Raw genomic sequence first — 15215 nt, 5'->3', positions numbered from 1 at the left:
TACTGTGTTGTCTCATACCATTGGCGATGGAAAATATGTTGTCACCGACGTGCTGCAGAGCGGGGCGTGTTCCAGTGCCGCCCCCTGTGTATGCTGTTGTCTTGATGCTGTCGACTATGTCTTGACGGCTGTGGTGGTTTGCTGCCGAGTAGGCGAAGTCGAACACGGTGACGTGAGAAGATGCGAACGTCACCACAGCCACCCTGGTCTGTGGATGACCACATGTGAAGTCATTGCAAGTGTTTTCGATTAACGTGGCTATGTCTAGAATGGCTTGGTCGAAGTGTGACTTTCCAACGCTTCCAGAGGCATCGATAAGAATGGCGAGGTCGGTAGCGTCGCTGTAGTAGCAGTCTTGAGCTTGTCGTTTTCCTCTCGCAGGGAGTGCCGTCGTCGGCTCTAGTGTAGCAGCAGCAGGTGGTGGTTGTGCAACTGGAGGTGAAGGAGCTCGAGGCGGTGGACGAGCTCGAGGGGGTGGAGGAGCTCGAAGGGGTGGAGGTGGCCCAAAGCTTCCAAATATGCGAGTTAGAGCAGCAGCCTTTTCTTTTGTAGTAGGTGGACCTGGATAAATGTTACTTGTGTGAACCTATTTTTATTGAAGTCTAATAAATTTAATACTCACATCGGTACTGTTGTTCTCTTTGAACCGTGACGTTTGAACGACATTCAGAAGGAATAGTTGAGAGATTCGTTTCTCTTTCGTACTTCTGCAGCCTTTTGCCGGGACAAGCTCTAGCGGCTGTGCTGTTGATCGAGCCGTCGACGTCGATGCCAGTGTATTCCCAGTCTCCCAACTTGACTTGAGTCGGACACGTGACACCAAAAAGAAATTTGCACACACGCTGTAAAACCGGTGGCGGGTTGTTCTCGCAGAGGAGCTTCAAAGAGCTCTGGTATGACTTTGAAAGACTTAGAGCATAAGTCGGACTTGTCTGCAGAACGAAGAAAACAGAAACGAGAGAGAGAATCTGTACACGTAGAGTCATCCTCTTCACGACGCGCAGTTGACTTGAGCTGATCAAACCGTCGACGAGTCAGTATTGACTTTCCGAGCTGCTGCATTTGCTATTTTATAGATACGGCAATACAGCTGTGGTCATGGCAACTTAGACTGCTTACGTACATGTTGTGAAACACTAATTATACCGGCTCGTAGCCTTAGCTAATCGATGAGCGCTCTCGTAGTACACCTGCATTCTAGACATGCATACCGTAGTTATTGAACACTTACCGTAGAAAGTGCACACTACCGTAGTTATTTCACGCGACTTTAGGACAGTCTACTCGAACGCTCATTGGGCAGGGGCCCACGTGCCGGTAACTAAGTCGTGCAATAGACGGTGCTAGGGCACTAGCTCATGCATAGACATACTTAGTTTGCGCTTGGCATGGTCCGCCTAGTTTGTGTTTCGTGTTCTGCAATAGCTTGGATATTATTCTGTTCTAGTAATAGATATTCCGTGACTAGCAGAGCGTGCGTGTCTGTGGGCGTATTGTCCGGTTGCAGTAACCGTGAACTACTCACGTGATCCTAGTCGGGACTTCAATATCGCGTGCAAGTTCCAGTCGCAGTCAAGATCTCACTGGAAATACCTATAGCTGGTAGTCATATACCAATGGAGGTGGACACCTTAATACCAATAGGTGTGCAGTATTTGTCTCATGTCCAGCTGCATGCAAATATTGAAAGCATACAGCGGAGGAAGCCTCAAAGTGAAAGGAGAGGCTACTGCAGTAGAGTCTGATATCAATTATCGGACACTCCCCAATATCGGACACTGGCGTACGGAAACCAGACGAAGATTTCTTGTATCTAAGGCATGAATTTAGAAAGTAGTCACACAGTAACACGACGTGCTAGATTCAGCTTGATCACTTGGCGTATTAATGTTCACGGTGACAAAATAGAACTTCCGCTGCTTTTTCCGTTTAGTGAACACGCCCATCAAATATCGGACAGCCGCCGGTTTTTGCTTTCGACGGTACCACAGTTCACTGTCTGCACTTTGAAATAATAGGTACATGTCTCTTCTACTGGCAGTGATAACATTAGATCGGCAGCTTTGCACGTTGCTCTTCAGGAAGCTCAAGAAGAGGGGCGGGTCTGTTCTCTAGTATCGGACACCCGAGTTTGTTTGATGCGAGTGAAAATAGGAGAGAACCGCGATGAATTGTGTTAATACTGACTGTAGACGTTTTGTAAATGCCCGACGAGCATCAAGAGCCTTTGACTCGTCTCTGTACATGTATCGAAAGAATTAGCTAGATATGGCCGTCCACAAACAAATGAATGAATCTACAGGTGCTAAATTGAGAATATTTATAGCCCTCCTTCATCTAGCACGTCCTGAACATCGCCATCGTTCGCGAACAAATGAATCTAGAGACGGCGGCAGTAGATAGCCTCGCGCAGCCAGACCCTACCGTCGCGTCATACACACGTCGCCTTGACATCTAGAACACGGGGTTTTGCGATAGTAGTTGTCTATTCCGCCTCTATATTGACCATAAATTCAACATAGGAGTCATTTCAAGATCTACTTTTCTCTCCAAATACTTCTTTTGTTTGATGCTCTAGAAGTTCTTGTTTTTGTCTTGATGTCGTTGACCGGTTGTCAAAGAACCAGATGGTTACATGAGGTACCCATTTGTGTGTGTGTGTGTGTGTGTGTGTGTGTGTGTGTGTGTGTGTGTGTGTGTGTGTGTGTGTGTGTGTGTGTGTGTGTGTGTGTGTGTGTGTGTCTTTCTGTCTGTCTGTCTGTCTGTCTGTATGTATGTATGTATGTATGTATGTATGTATGTATGTGGCTCAATTGGTTAGAGTGTGCAGTTGGAGATTGGAAACATCCGGGACCTTTGGGTCAGAGTTTGAGTGCGGGAGGGTCACATATATAAGTTCCCTTGGCAAGGAACTAACATACAATTGCCTCTCTCTCCGGAGTGTCAGGTTCTGTCCAAGAAGCAAAGAAGAAGTTACACATAGACAGTGACTGCTGATAGTGTTTCAATTGTCTACTAGTATCGTAGATTGTACACTAGTATCGTAGAAAGTATCGTAGAAAGTGTGGTAGAAAGTATCGTAGCAAGTACTTAGTAGTGTCTGCAGTAACCTTGGCCCTAAGGGTCCTTGTAACGAAAAATGTATGTATGTTTGTTGGGTTGTCAATATCTCAGTCTGTCATTAGTAATTTCAATAATTGATTGTGATTATTACGGCGCCTTTGGTTATATTGAGGTGGTAAAACTGTTTTTGCCTTGTGCCGAAGGCCTGCATGTTAACTACAGGTATTATCTGTTGTCAAACATAGACGCGTGACCATTATAAAGTGTGTACGTCTGGGACCCATTAGGCTTTTAAGTTTAAGTCACAGTGATGGCAAGCTATGGCATAATTTCCTAGGCGAGAAACTCACACACAATTGCCTTTTTCAGCTTAGGACTAATATATATATATATATATATATATATATATATATATATATATATATATATACAGACATGGGCATAATTATGGAGCCACCCTGAGCATGTGACTTAGATTTAAAAATTATTGGACTTTCTCAGACACTCGCAAGTAAATGCATCTGCAGTGACAGCTGCACTTTTTAGTAAATTCAAAACAAGTTATAATGGTAAGGTAATGGCTCTGATTGTGTCATCCTTATATCTGAGATTGGAGGTGATGTTTGACCTGTTGAGATCGATACATGACCGCTTCTTGCATGCTGTCAGTTCAACCAGTAAATTCGAAAGTTAATGATCAAAATCGTTTTCAAAAAGCTTTTAAACAATAAAATGACTTTGTTTATGTCAGAAGACATACTCAAAGATTAAATAGAGACTATACGTTTCAGTTTACTTGCATATTGTGAGTCTGCTCTTGTGACATCACAACATGGACGTGGGTTGGACATGGTAGTGCATGGCGGCGGTGGTTAGTCTCGTCATTCTCTTGATTTTTTGTTGCTACGGGTTGTCAAAACGTCCAATCAGAACAATATAAATACCCAAATAGCATGCTTTGATGTGGAATCAGCGGGTCAGCAGGTGTATTCACAAATTTTAGTGTTCTTTTGATTTTCATGCCTCAACTGATATGGGGGATGGCTCCATAATTATGCCCATGTGTGTGTATGTGTGTGTGTGTGTGTGTGTGTGTGTGTGTGTGTGTGTGTGTGTGTGTGTGTGTGTGTGTGTGTGTGTGTGTGTGTGTGTGTGTGTGTGTGTGTGGAGAGAGGGGGAGAGGGGGAGAGAGGGAGAGAGGAGAGAGGAAGAGAGGAGAGAGGAGAGAGAATATTATATTTTATAAGAGAGAGAGAGAGAGAATATTATATTTTATAACAGACAAAACCGGCAAATCCCAAGCAATTACATCAGCATCTAACATTAATCTACTTTGTATCATGCGAGCATTAAATTTCCACAAATTAACAGACAGTTGTTGCATTAAATTAGAATACGCTTGTGTAAAAGGAATACTGGTCGCAGTCACTACTTTAGACGCAATAGTTTTAATAGTATCCAGACTAGCAGGAGTCCAACAACCATACGTTTCCACTGCTAACGGGAAGAACAAGGCACCACTGTCAGCGACTGCTTCTTGGTACTTGAGATCTTTTTCAAGTTCACCTGCTGCTGCAGCTGAACTAGCAGAATTTGCACTGTTGGCAACAAATTTCAATTGGACTGTGTTACGGATGGTAAGGTCAAAATAGGCAGGACGTCCAAACAGAAAGTTGGGATGGTAAACATCACCAGGGCGATTGTTATTCTGTGACGAAAATCTCTGTTCTAGTAAAGTCTCTTTGTCATCTATCAACAGTGCATTATAGATGGTGTCCCTTAAAGCATCGTGGCGTTTTGATCTCAACGAGTTCTTACGACAGCCGAGAAGATGATCACCAAATTTGTCAATCAATTGACCACATGGGCAGCGTACAGCGTTTGGATGAGACGGAAAAAGAGGAATACCCAGCCGAAGTCGTAGAGCAACAGTGAACTCATGCCTGGACATAGCAAGCCCGAGATTTGGGTTGGGTATGGCTGTGAGCCATGCCCCTGCATGTGGTTCAGATATTGCGTTTAGTCTAGCTTGGTCGCGAATGGTTGACTGTTTCAATGAATCAAACTTCCGTGTATCCACTTGCTTATGCAATGAACGTTGAGATACCGAGTCAATATTAGTGTCTGATGTAAGACTCCCAAAGTCCTGAAGAAAGGCTGCTTTGGAACTCGTCTCGCAATCCAAAAGAACTACCGAAGATTCTTTAGTAGCAGAAGTAGAAAGGAGGCGTTTGACTAGATCTCGGCTAGAATTACAACTACCAATAAATGCAAGAGGAGAGACACTTTGTGCTTCACGTAATCCCAGACCTCCCAGAGTGATTGGCAGGGATGCTTGACACCACGCTTCATCTGAAAGCGACGAGTGAGACAAAATTTCTAGTGAATGTCGCAAGCATTGATCGAAAAGATAGCGTTTCTGCGTTGCTTTTCTTGGGGGAACAGTGCGAAGAAGATGGTTGATCTTAGAAAGAGATAAACAACTGCGAAGAAGTTGAAATTCAATCTGAGGATTATCAATATCTATGAGATAGTTTTGAGCTATATATATATATATATATATATATATATATATATATATATATATATATATATATATATATATGTATATATATTATATTTTTATAGGTTCCACAAGGGACTAGCCGTACCATCTAAACTACATCTAGCTAATATCATTTTAGCATTGCTACACCACAGTCTAGTAGAGAGTTGCTGATGAAAATGACAAACAGATTGGCTAATTGAAACATCATGTTTAATGAAGCTCTACGTGCTATGATGTTGAGCACTTGAAGGCTAGAAGCTGTCCAAAGACCCAGAGTCTCAACCACGAGCGGATGAAAAATGCTGTCTGTGCTGGACACATTGAGGTGATGTCGTTCGTCCTTCTCCATCTCTCCAGCTTCAGATGCTGCACCTGGATGACTTGCCGTTTGAGTGAGGAAAGACGGTTGTAAAGAGCTTCGTACCGATAAGTCAAAGTGGGCAGGCAAACCGCGCTCGAAATCGGGCTGGTAAACATCTTCTGGTCTTGTTTAGTTGCTACCGCTACATCTTGCCTCCCTACGACAACGAGAATCATCTGTAAGTAGTGCGTTATACACCACTTCGCATAGAGCATCATGACGTTTTGTTGTAAAGCTTTGTCCTTGATTACATTCCAGTAGATGGTCCCCAAACTTATCAAATGTGTTACCACAAAAGCAGCGTTTGGAGTTTGGGAATGGGAAAATGGGATACCCAACCATATCCGTAATGCAACACTAAACTCTCTTTTGGGCATGGACAGGCCAAGATTCGGGTTCGGTACTGCTCGTAGCCATGCCCCAGTGTGTTGACCAGAAATGGTATTCAGTCGAGCTCGATCCCTTATGCTCGCTGAGTCTTTGAGTGATGATCATAAAGCAGAGTCTATAAATACATATAAATGAGTACCTGATCTTGACTGAGGACCTAAGCGGCCATCAGCTGTGACGTGATATCAGCCACTGAGGTCCAGGTAAGACTTCAAGTATCCACACTACAGTTGACTTCACAAGCCGGTGCTCCTGGTGAGTACTTGTACTGCTAGCGCAGATTCAGAGTTTCTTGAACAGGAGCCCAGCTGTTGGCTGGGGGCGTAACCAGTAATGAACAGCTCCTAGCGTTTAGATTTTTAGGAGCTTATGTCTGTTTTTAGATCTGGAGCATTTCTGATATCTCATTTCAACAGATAACAATAATTGACACGTACGAGATCGAAAGAGCAGATTACCTGTGCGCATTCAACTTGTACTCAATGATGTCTTTTGCTAGACAGCGTGTACAGTACAGTGATCTGTACACTACACGGTACACACTGTGCATGATACCGCGTGAGGGTTGGGTACTCGAGACAACACACTGCACCCGAGTCGAAGCTAAATCTAATGCTTCAAAAGACGTGTCTGTAGGCTGGCTTCTATAGGCACTGTCGACTATGGGTTGGCGTCTTTTCTTAGTCTCGATTACAATACAAACTGCGGATTTGGTGGTGGAGAGAGATGGCAAGATGGCCGCTCTGAAGAAACAGGCCAACGCTCTAGAAATAATGCAGGAGTGTGCAATATGTCTTGACGGACGACGTGTTTGTTGCACCTAAATGCTGGTAAATTAAGGGTCCGTGTACTACACTCACAAAGCGAATGCATGCATTTTTGCATTGTAGACACTCAAAATTGAACGAATGCACAAACTATGTTATTGTCTAGAATTCTGATTGTTGTAGCGACAATGCCACAACAATGAAGTTAAATTTTAACTCATAAACAACGAAATTCAGCAATTAACAAAACAACGCAGATTTAGTTCAACACTGTAGTCAGCATCTTCTATATAGTCACATGTTTGAAGGCTGATGATGAGCATGAGTTGGTGCTCAGTTGAGCATCTAGAGCAACTACCTGAACTCTGTCCGAAAATTGGGCAAACGAATGGAAACTCAACAACGGAAGAAGCTTCTTCGAGCCGCTGACGTGAATGAGATCTTGCAAGTTTTGGTTGGATAGCCCACTACCAATGCGCAGGGTAAAGACGTCAACTTGATTTGCACCCGGTCGCTCGTGCAAGCTCTTTGCCACGTCTTTGGGATCTCCTCCAATGTTGTAGTTACCGTCTGTTAACACCATGAGCTTCTTCTTACTGTGTTCTCTCATACCATTGGCGATGGCAAATATGTTGTTACCGACGTGCTGCAGAGCGGGGCGTGTTCCAGTGCTGCCCCCTGTGTATGCTGTTGTCTTGATGCTGTCGACTATGTCTTGATGGCTGTGGTGGTTTGCTGCCGAGTAGGCGAAGTCGAACACGGTGACGGGAGAAGTTGCGAACGTCACCACAGCCACCCTGGTCTGTGGATCACCACATGTGAAGTCATTGCAAGTGTTTTCGATTAGCGTGGCTATGTCTAGAATGGCTTGGTCGAAGTGTGACTTTCCAACGCTTCCAGAGGCATCGATAAGAATGGCGAGGTCGGTAGCGTCGCTGTAGTAGCAGTATTGAGCTTGTCGTTTTCCTCTCGCAGGGAGTGCTGTCGTCGGCTCTAGTGTAGCAGCAGCAGGTGGAGGTGGCCCAAAGCTTCCAAATATGCGAGTTAGAGCAGCAGCCTTTTCTCTTATAGTAGGTGGACCTGGATAAATGTTACTTGTGTGAACCTATTTATTATTGAAGTCTAGTAAATTTAATACTCACATCGGTACTGTTGTTCTGTTTGAACCTTGACGTTTGAACGACATTCAGAAGGAATAGTTGAGAGATTCGTTTCTCTTTCGTACTTCTGCAGTCTTAAGCCGAGACAAGCTCTAGCAGCTGTGCTATTGATCGAGCCGTGGACGTCGATGCCAGTGTATTCCCAGTCTCCCAACTTGACTTGAGTCGGACACGTGACACCAAAAAGGAATTTGCACACACGCTGTTTAGCCGGTGGCGGGTTGTTCTCGAAGATGCGCTTCAAAAAGCTCTGGTATGACCGTGAAAGACTTAGAGCATAAGTCGGATTTGTCTGCAGAACGAAGAAAACAGAAACGAGAGAGAGAATCTGTACACGTAAAGTCGTCCTCTTCAGGACGCGCAGTTGCCTTGAGCTGATCAAACCGTCGGTCGACGAGTCAGTATTGACTCTCCGAGCTGCTGCATGTGCTATCTTATATAGATACGGCACTCTAGCTGTGGTCACGGTAACTAGAGTGCCTACGTAAATGTTGTGAGACACTATAGTTACCGGCTCGTAACTTTAGCCAATGAGCGCTCTCGTAGACCATGTAATAATACCGGTATTCGGCGTAGTTCCCGCATTTTAGACATACCGTAGTTATTGAACACTTATCGTAGATAGTGCACACTACCGTAGTTATTCCACACGACTGTATGACAGTCTACTCGAACGCTCATTGGGCAGGGGGGCCCACGTGACGGTAACTGCGTCGTGCATTAGACGGTGCTCGGGCACTAGCTCATGCATAGACATACTTAGTTTGCGCTTAGCATGGTCCGCTTAGTTTGTATTTCGTGTTCTGCAATAGCTTGGATATTATTCTGTTCTAGTAATAGATATTCCGTGGCTCTGGAGCAGTGCTGTGCGTGTCTGTGGGCGTATAGTCCGGTTGCAGTAGGCGTGAACTACTCACGTGATCCTAGTCGGGACTTCAATATCGCGTGCAAGTTCCATTCGCAGTCAAGATCTCACTGGAAATAGCTATAGCTAGCAGTCATTACCAATGGAGGTGGACACCTTAATACCAATAGGTGTGCAGTATTTGTCTCATGTTCAGCTGCATGCAAGTATTGAAAGCTAGCATACAGCGGAGGAAATAAGCCTCAAAGTGAAAGGAGAGGAATGTGCAGGACTAGTGAAACGGTGATCAACATGCTACTGCGAAAATAATAGTACTACAGTAGAGGTAATAAAGGATAAACCAGCTATTCTTGGGAGGAACTGGTTGAAGTTGCGACGTTCTTAATTGGAATTAAGCCTTGAAACTGTTTAGCGTCGAGGAACCTAAAATGTTTGACCCAAAGAATCATTTCCAAATTTATTTAATCCAAGTTTGTATAAATTGTACAAGGGCATGAAGCAAAAATTGCATGCACTGACAGCTGGGGTTAGACAGAGATTTCACAAGCCTCGACCAACTACTAGTAGATTAGTCACTGTTACTGCTTGCAGCGGATGCAGCTCTCAGACACAGCAGTACACACCATCTTTACTGTATTGCTGTAATTCGTAGCTCTGCTCAAGGCAGACTAAGGAATCTGACAAGTGTAATGGTATTTAAAGGTAACCACTCTATTGGATACTCTGAATTCTTTAGACAACTCTTGACCTTGTCTAACATTGACAAACAGCTAGCTTTCCGTACCAAGATTTCAATAATCTTAATACAAGGGGATTGAGACCACGTTTCTATGAAAAATTGAAAGATCATGATTGACATGATCAAATACTTTGGTAGCGTCTAAAAAGCATGCAAACACAGGGGAACCCCTGTTGTTAAAAAATATTCCACTGTCTCTTAATTGAACTACAATAGTAGTAGTATATGGTACAAGTATATTTTATATAAAGGCGTAGTTCTTTAAATACTTGTTTCTGACTTAAAGCATGATGACACAAGACACACAAGATAACGCTGATTACGCTTATCGGATACTTCACGGTGACACTTGCTTGGACTGGCTTTAAATTGTGTAAGAACTGTGTTGTAGCAATCAATTAATCTGTCCTAGAGATGGTTTGTATTGCTATATTAGTCTCAACAGTAGTCTGATGTCTGTCTTATTAGATGGGCACAAACTGTGACACACATGTAGATGTGACTGTGCCAGCACTCAAGTGCAGTTTACTGGACCACTAAATTGATATCGTTTAGTACATGGGTTTTGCAAGCACTATTTGAACCCAGAATGTTTAATTATTGTACTTGGCATTGCCAATTTTCTTTTCAAGTGTGTGTACAATGAAGGAATTGTACAACATGAAGAATCAGTGAACGAGTGAGGAAAGCATTTCGATGCTATAATTTAGGAATCCATGGTGCATTACTAACCGTTTCCTGGCTGGATGTTTTCTGTATTACCATGAAGAAAATATTGAAATACTACGCTTTCTTTTAATTAAGTTAAAATGTTTTAGAAGTTCTCGTTTTTGTTTCATGTTATTGACCGGTTGTCAAAGAACTAAACGATTGCATTGAGGCACCAACTGTGTGTCTGTCTGTCTGTCTGTCTGTCTGTCAAAAATCTTTATATTTCATACATATGAACTATTACAAGCTATAGATACGAAAGTCCGTTATATATCAATTAGACCCACACGGGTCTCCAAAAAATTATCAATGTCTGTCTGTCTGTCTGTCAAATAACATTATATTTCAAACATACATCTATAATACAATGCTAGCAAGGTAACTATATAAAATTTTGTAACTACGAGAGTTTACTAGGACTAGATTTTAAAAACAAACAAACATGTAAGTCTGTCTGTCCGTTTGCTTTGTCAATTTCTCAGTGATAATTCAATAATTGATTGTGATTATTACTGAAATTTGGCAACGTTCATAGAGCCTTTGGTTCTAGTAACGCTCTAAGACTGTCATTTGTCAGGTGCCAAAGACAACAAGTATTACCTCAGTAACCTGTTGTCAAAATTTCATAGAAGCGTGACCCATTAGGGTTGCAAGTTCAAGTCACAGTGATGGCGAGCTATGGCATAATTTCCTGGGGCAAGAAACTCACACACAATTGTCCCTCTCGACTCACAAGCATATATCTAAATGAGTACCTGGTTTTTGACTGAGGACCAAAGCGGTAGTGACGTGACATCAGCCACTTGGGTACAGGTGAGACTTCAGGTGCTCACACCACTGTTGACTTCACAACCCGGTGTTCCTACGAGTACCTGGCCCGGCTCTACAGACTAGGAGATTGCTAGCGCAGGCTCAGAGTTCTCTTGAGCACAGGACCCAGCTGTTAGCTGGGGCGTAACCATTAATCGGCAGCTTTTAACGTTTAGGTTTTTGGACCGCTGTGTCTATTTTTAGACCTGAAGCATTTCAACAGATAAACAATAATTAACACGTAAGAGATCGAAAGAGTAGATTACCTGTGCGCATTAAACTCGTATTGTAACTCAACGATGTCTTAGCTGGACAGCGTGTGCAGTGACCTCGACACTACACGGTACCGTCTATAGACGGTACCGTGGTACCGCGTGAGGGTCGGGTACTCGAGACATTGCACTGCGCGAGTAGGCTGGTACTAGAGGCGATGTCTACTATGGGTTGGCGTCTATTCGTTTTTTAAACACTCACAAATCGTGCTGTCTTACTGTGTTATGGCGACAATGCCACTATATACAACTTTAACTCATAAACAACGAAATTCAACATACAAGTCACAAAAGAACACAAACATTTAGTTCAACACCATCAGCGTCTTCTATAGACACGTTTGTTCTTCATTTCTTGAAGGTCGACGATGAGCATGCGTTGGTGTTTAATCGAGCATCTACAGCAACCACCCGAACTCCACTCGAAAACTCGGCAAACGATGCGTAACTCAAGTATGGAAGAATCTTGTTCAAGTCCTTCACGTGAACGAGATCCTTCAAGTTTCGAGACGATATCCCGCTACCGATGCCGAGGGCAAAGACATCGACTTGATCGGCACCCAGTCGCTTGTGCAAGCTCCTTGCCACATCTTTGGGATCTCCTCCAATGTTGTAGTTACCGTCTGTTAGCACCATAAGTTTCTTCTTACTGTGTCGTCTCATACCATTGGCAATGGCAAAAATGTTGTCAGCGATGTGCTGCAGGGCGGGGCGTGTTCCAGTTTTGCCCCCTGTGTATGCTGTTGTCTTGATGCTGTCGACTATGTCTTGACGGCTGTGGTGGTTTGCTGCCGAGTAGGCGAAGTCGAACACGGTGACGGGAGAAGATGCGAACGTCACGACGGCTACTCTGGTCTGTGGATCACCACACGTGAAGTGATTGCAAGTGTTTTCGATCAACGTGGCTACGTCCTGAACGGCCTGATAGAAGTTTGGTTTTCTAACGCTGCCGGAGGAATCGATAAGAATGGCGAGGTCGGTAGCGTCGCGGTAGTAGCAGTTTTGAGCTCGTCGTTTTCCTCTCGCAGGGAGTGCCGTCGTCGGCTCTAGTGTAGCAGCAGCAGGTGGTGGTTGTACAACTGGAGGTGAAGGAGCTCGAGGGGGTGGAGGTGGCCCAAAGCTTCCAAATATGCGAGTTAAAGCCGCAGCCTTTTCTCTTATAGTAGGTGGACCTGGATAGTGTTATTGTATAGACACCCATCTTATGTTGAAGACTAAGCAGTGGCGTAGCCATGCAGAATCGCGAACCAAGGGGTGCATGCTTAACTTAAACGATACATTACGTACATTTTAAATTACAGTAGTAGTGTTGCTGGCACGTGAAGAAAGTCAAGCTAATTTCATTACAAACGACGGATTCTTCACGGAATCGCAACGAGCATGACTCACTGAGCGCGTGTCTGCCTTGGAGTACGGACCAAATCTTAAACTTTGCAGTGACGACGGAACCTTAAGCTTTCCTACCAGTGATCCAAGACAGAACGCACGGGGGTGCTCGAGCACCTTGAGCACCCCCTCTGGCTACGCCACTTTCTAGTTGATCTAGTGTACTCACATCGGTACTGTTGTTCTGTTTGAACCATTACGTCTGACCGACATTCAGAAGAAACAGTTGAGAGATCCGTTTTTCTTTTGTACTTCTGCAGTCTTATGCCGGGACAAGCTCTAGCGGCTGTGCTATTAATCGAGCCGTCGACGTCGATGCCAGTGTATTCCCAGTCTCCCAACTTGACTTGAGTCGGACACGTGACACCAAAAAGGAATTTGCACACACGCTGTATAACCGGTGGCGGGTTGTTCTCGCAGATGAGCTTCAAATGGTTGTTGTTTGACCGTGCAAGAGCGTAACTCGGATTTGTCTGTAGAAGGAAGAAGACAGAAACGAGAGAAAGGATTTGTACACGTAGAGTCCTCATCTTTCACGTGACGCAGTTGACTTGAGCTGATCAAACCGTCGACGAGTAATGACTTCTCGGGCTGCTGTGCTAGCTATATCTACATAGAAACGGCTCATCACTGTGGGCTATCACACCGTGAGACACTATATAGTTACTGGTACGTGACCCCTAGTAGGCTAAACTCAATGAGCGCTCTCGTAGCCATGCAATAATATCCGTATTCGGCCCATGCAGGGCCCTATAGTTTAGATGACCGCAGTTATTGCATACACACTGTAGTTATTGCATACACACTGTAGTTATCGCATACACACTGTAGTTATTGCAAACACACTGTAGTTATTGCATACACACTGTAGTTATTGCATACACACTGTAGTTATTGCATACACAATGTAGTTATTGCATACACGCTGTAGTTATTGCATACACACTGTAGTTATTGCACACGACTCTAGACAGTCTACTCGAACATTGGATGTATAAAGGTCACGTGCCGCGGTGCAACTACGTTTGTTTGCGGCTCGTGCACTAAATGTGTTCGTGTAATAAATATGATAATACATGTATTGCCCTGAAACGCGGGTGATAACTATACATACATCAATAGTTAGTCTGCGCTTAGTCCGCGTGCTGCGATAGATTGGGTATTATTCTGTCTCTACTGTAGTAATAAGTCTTTCGTAGTTGAATCAGTGGCGCTGCGTGAGTGTTTAGGGGCGTACACAGTACATGTACAATCACAATGAAGGAAAACTCATTTAGATTTCAATTAAATTGCTCGCAACTCTGCACAAACACCATCACCTTCTCAGTCTAGACAATTGATATTTATATGTAATCGCTTGTTGTGCTCGCAATCTTCTTTGGAAACATTCTGACACAGAACATCTGCAGTTGCACTGAAACTCTCTTTTCCCAATGGTTTTTGAGTTTGCTCCATTTGTCCAGCTTGTCTCGACTTGTAATCTCTTGAGTAGAGTCCAGTATGTCTGTCTGTTTGTCTGTCTCTCTGTCTGTATGTCTGTCTGTCTGTCAATATACAGAATATATTTAACATTGAAATCTACATACAACACAACTAAGCAAGTCCGTCTGTCTGTCTGTCTGTCTGTCCCTCTGCCTGCCTGCCTGCCTTGCCTGTCTGTCTGTCTGTCTGTCTGTCTGCCTGTCTGTCTGTCTGTTTGGTTTGTCAATTTTCTCAGTCTGTCATTGGTAATTCAATAATTGATTGTGATTACGGCATTTGGTAACATTCGTCGAGCCTTTGGTTCTAATAACGCGGTACGAGTGTCATTTGCACATGCCAAAGGCAACAACACTTGCTGTCAAACATTGTTAATTACACATGACTGTATAACATGTCTGTCTTAAGATCTGGAGCATTCCCGATCATCTCATTTCAACAGACAACAATAATTAAAATGTACGAGAACAAGAGAGTAGATTACCTGTACTTATTGAACTTGTTCTCAACGACGCCTTTCGCTGGATAGCGTGTACAGTGATCTCTGCACTACACGGTACCACACTACGGTACTGAGGTACCTCGTGAGGGTCGGGTACTCGAGGCAACGCGCAATGCGCGCTCTATATATAGCTTGTACAGGCGTGTCTGTATGGTGTCAATG

Source organism: Corticium candelabrum, chromosome 5 (genome assembly GCF_963422355.1).
Source record: "Corticium candelabrum chromosome 5, ooCorCand1.1, whole genome shotgun sequence".
Classification (NCBI taxonomy): domain Eukaryota; kingdom Metazoa; phylum Porifera; class Homoscleromorpha; order Homosclerophorida; family Plakinidae; genus Corticium; species Corticium candelabrum.
The sequence above is the reverse complement of the archived record's forward strand: the minus strand, read 5'-3'. Positions refer to the sequence as shown.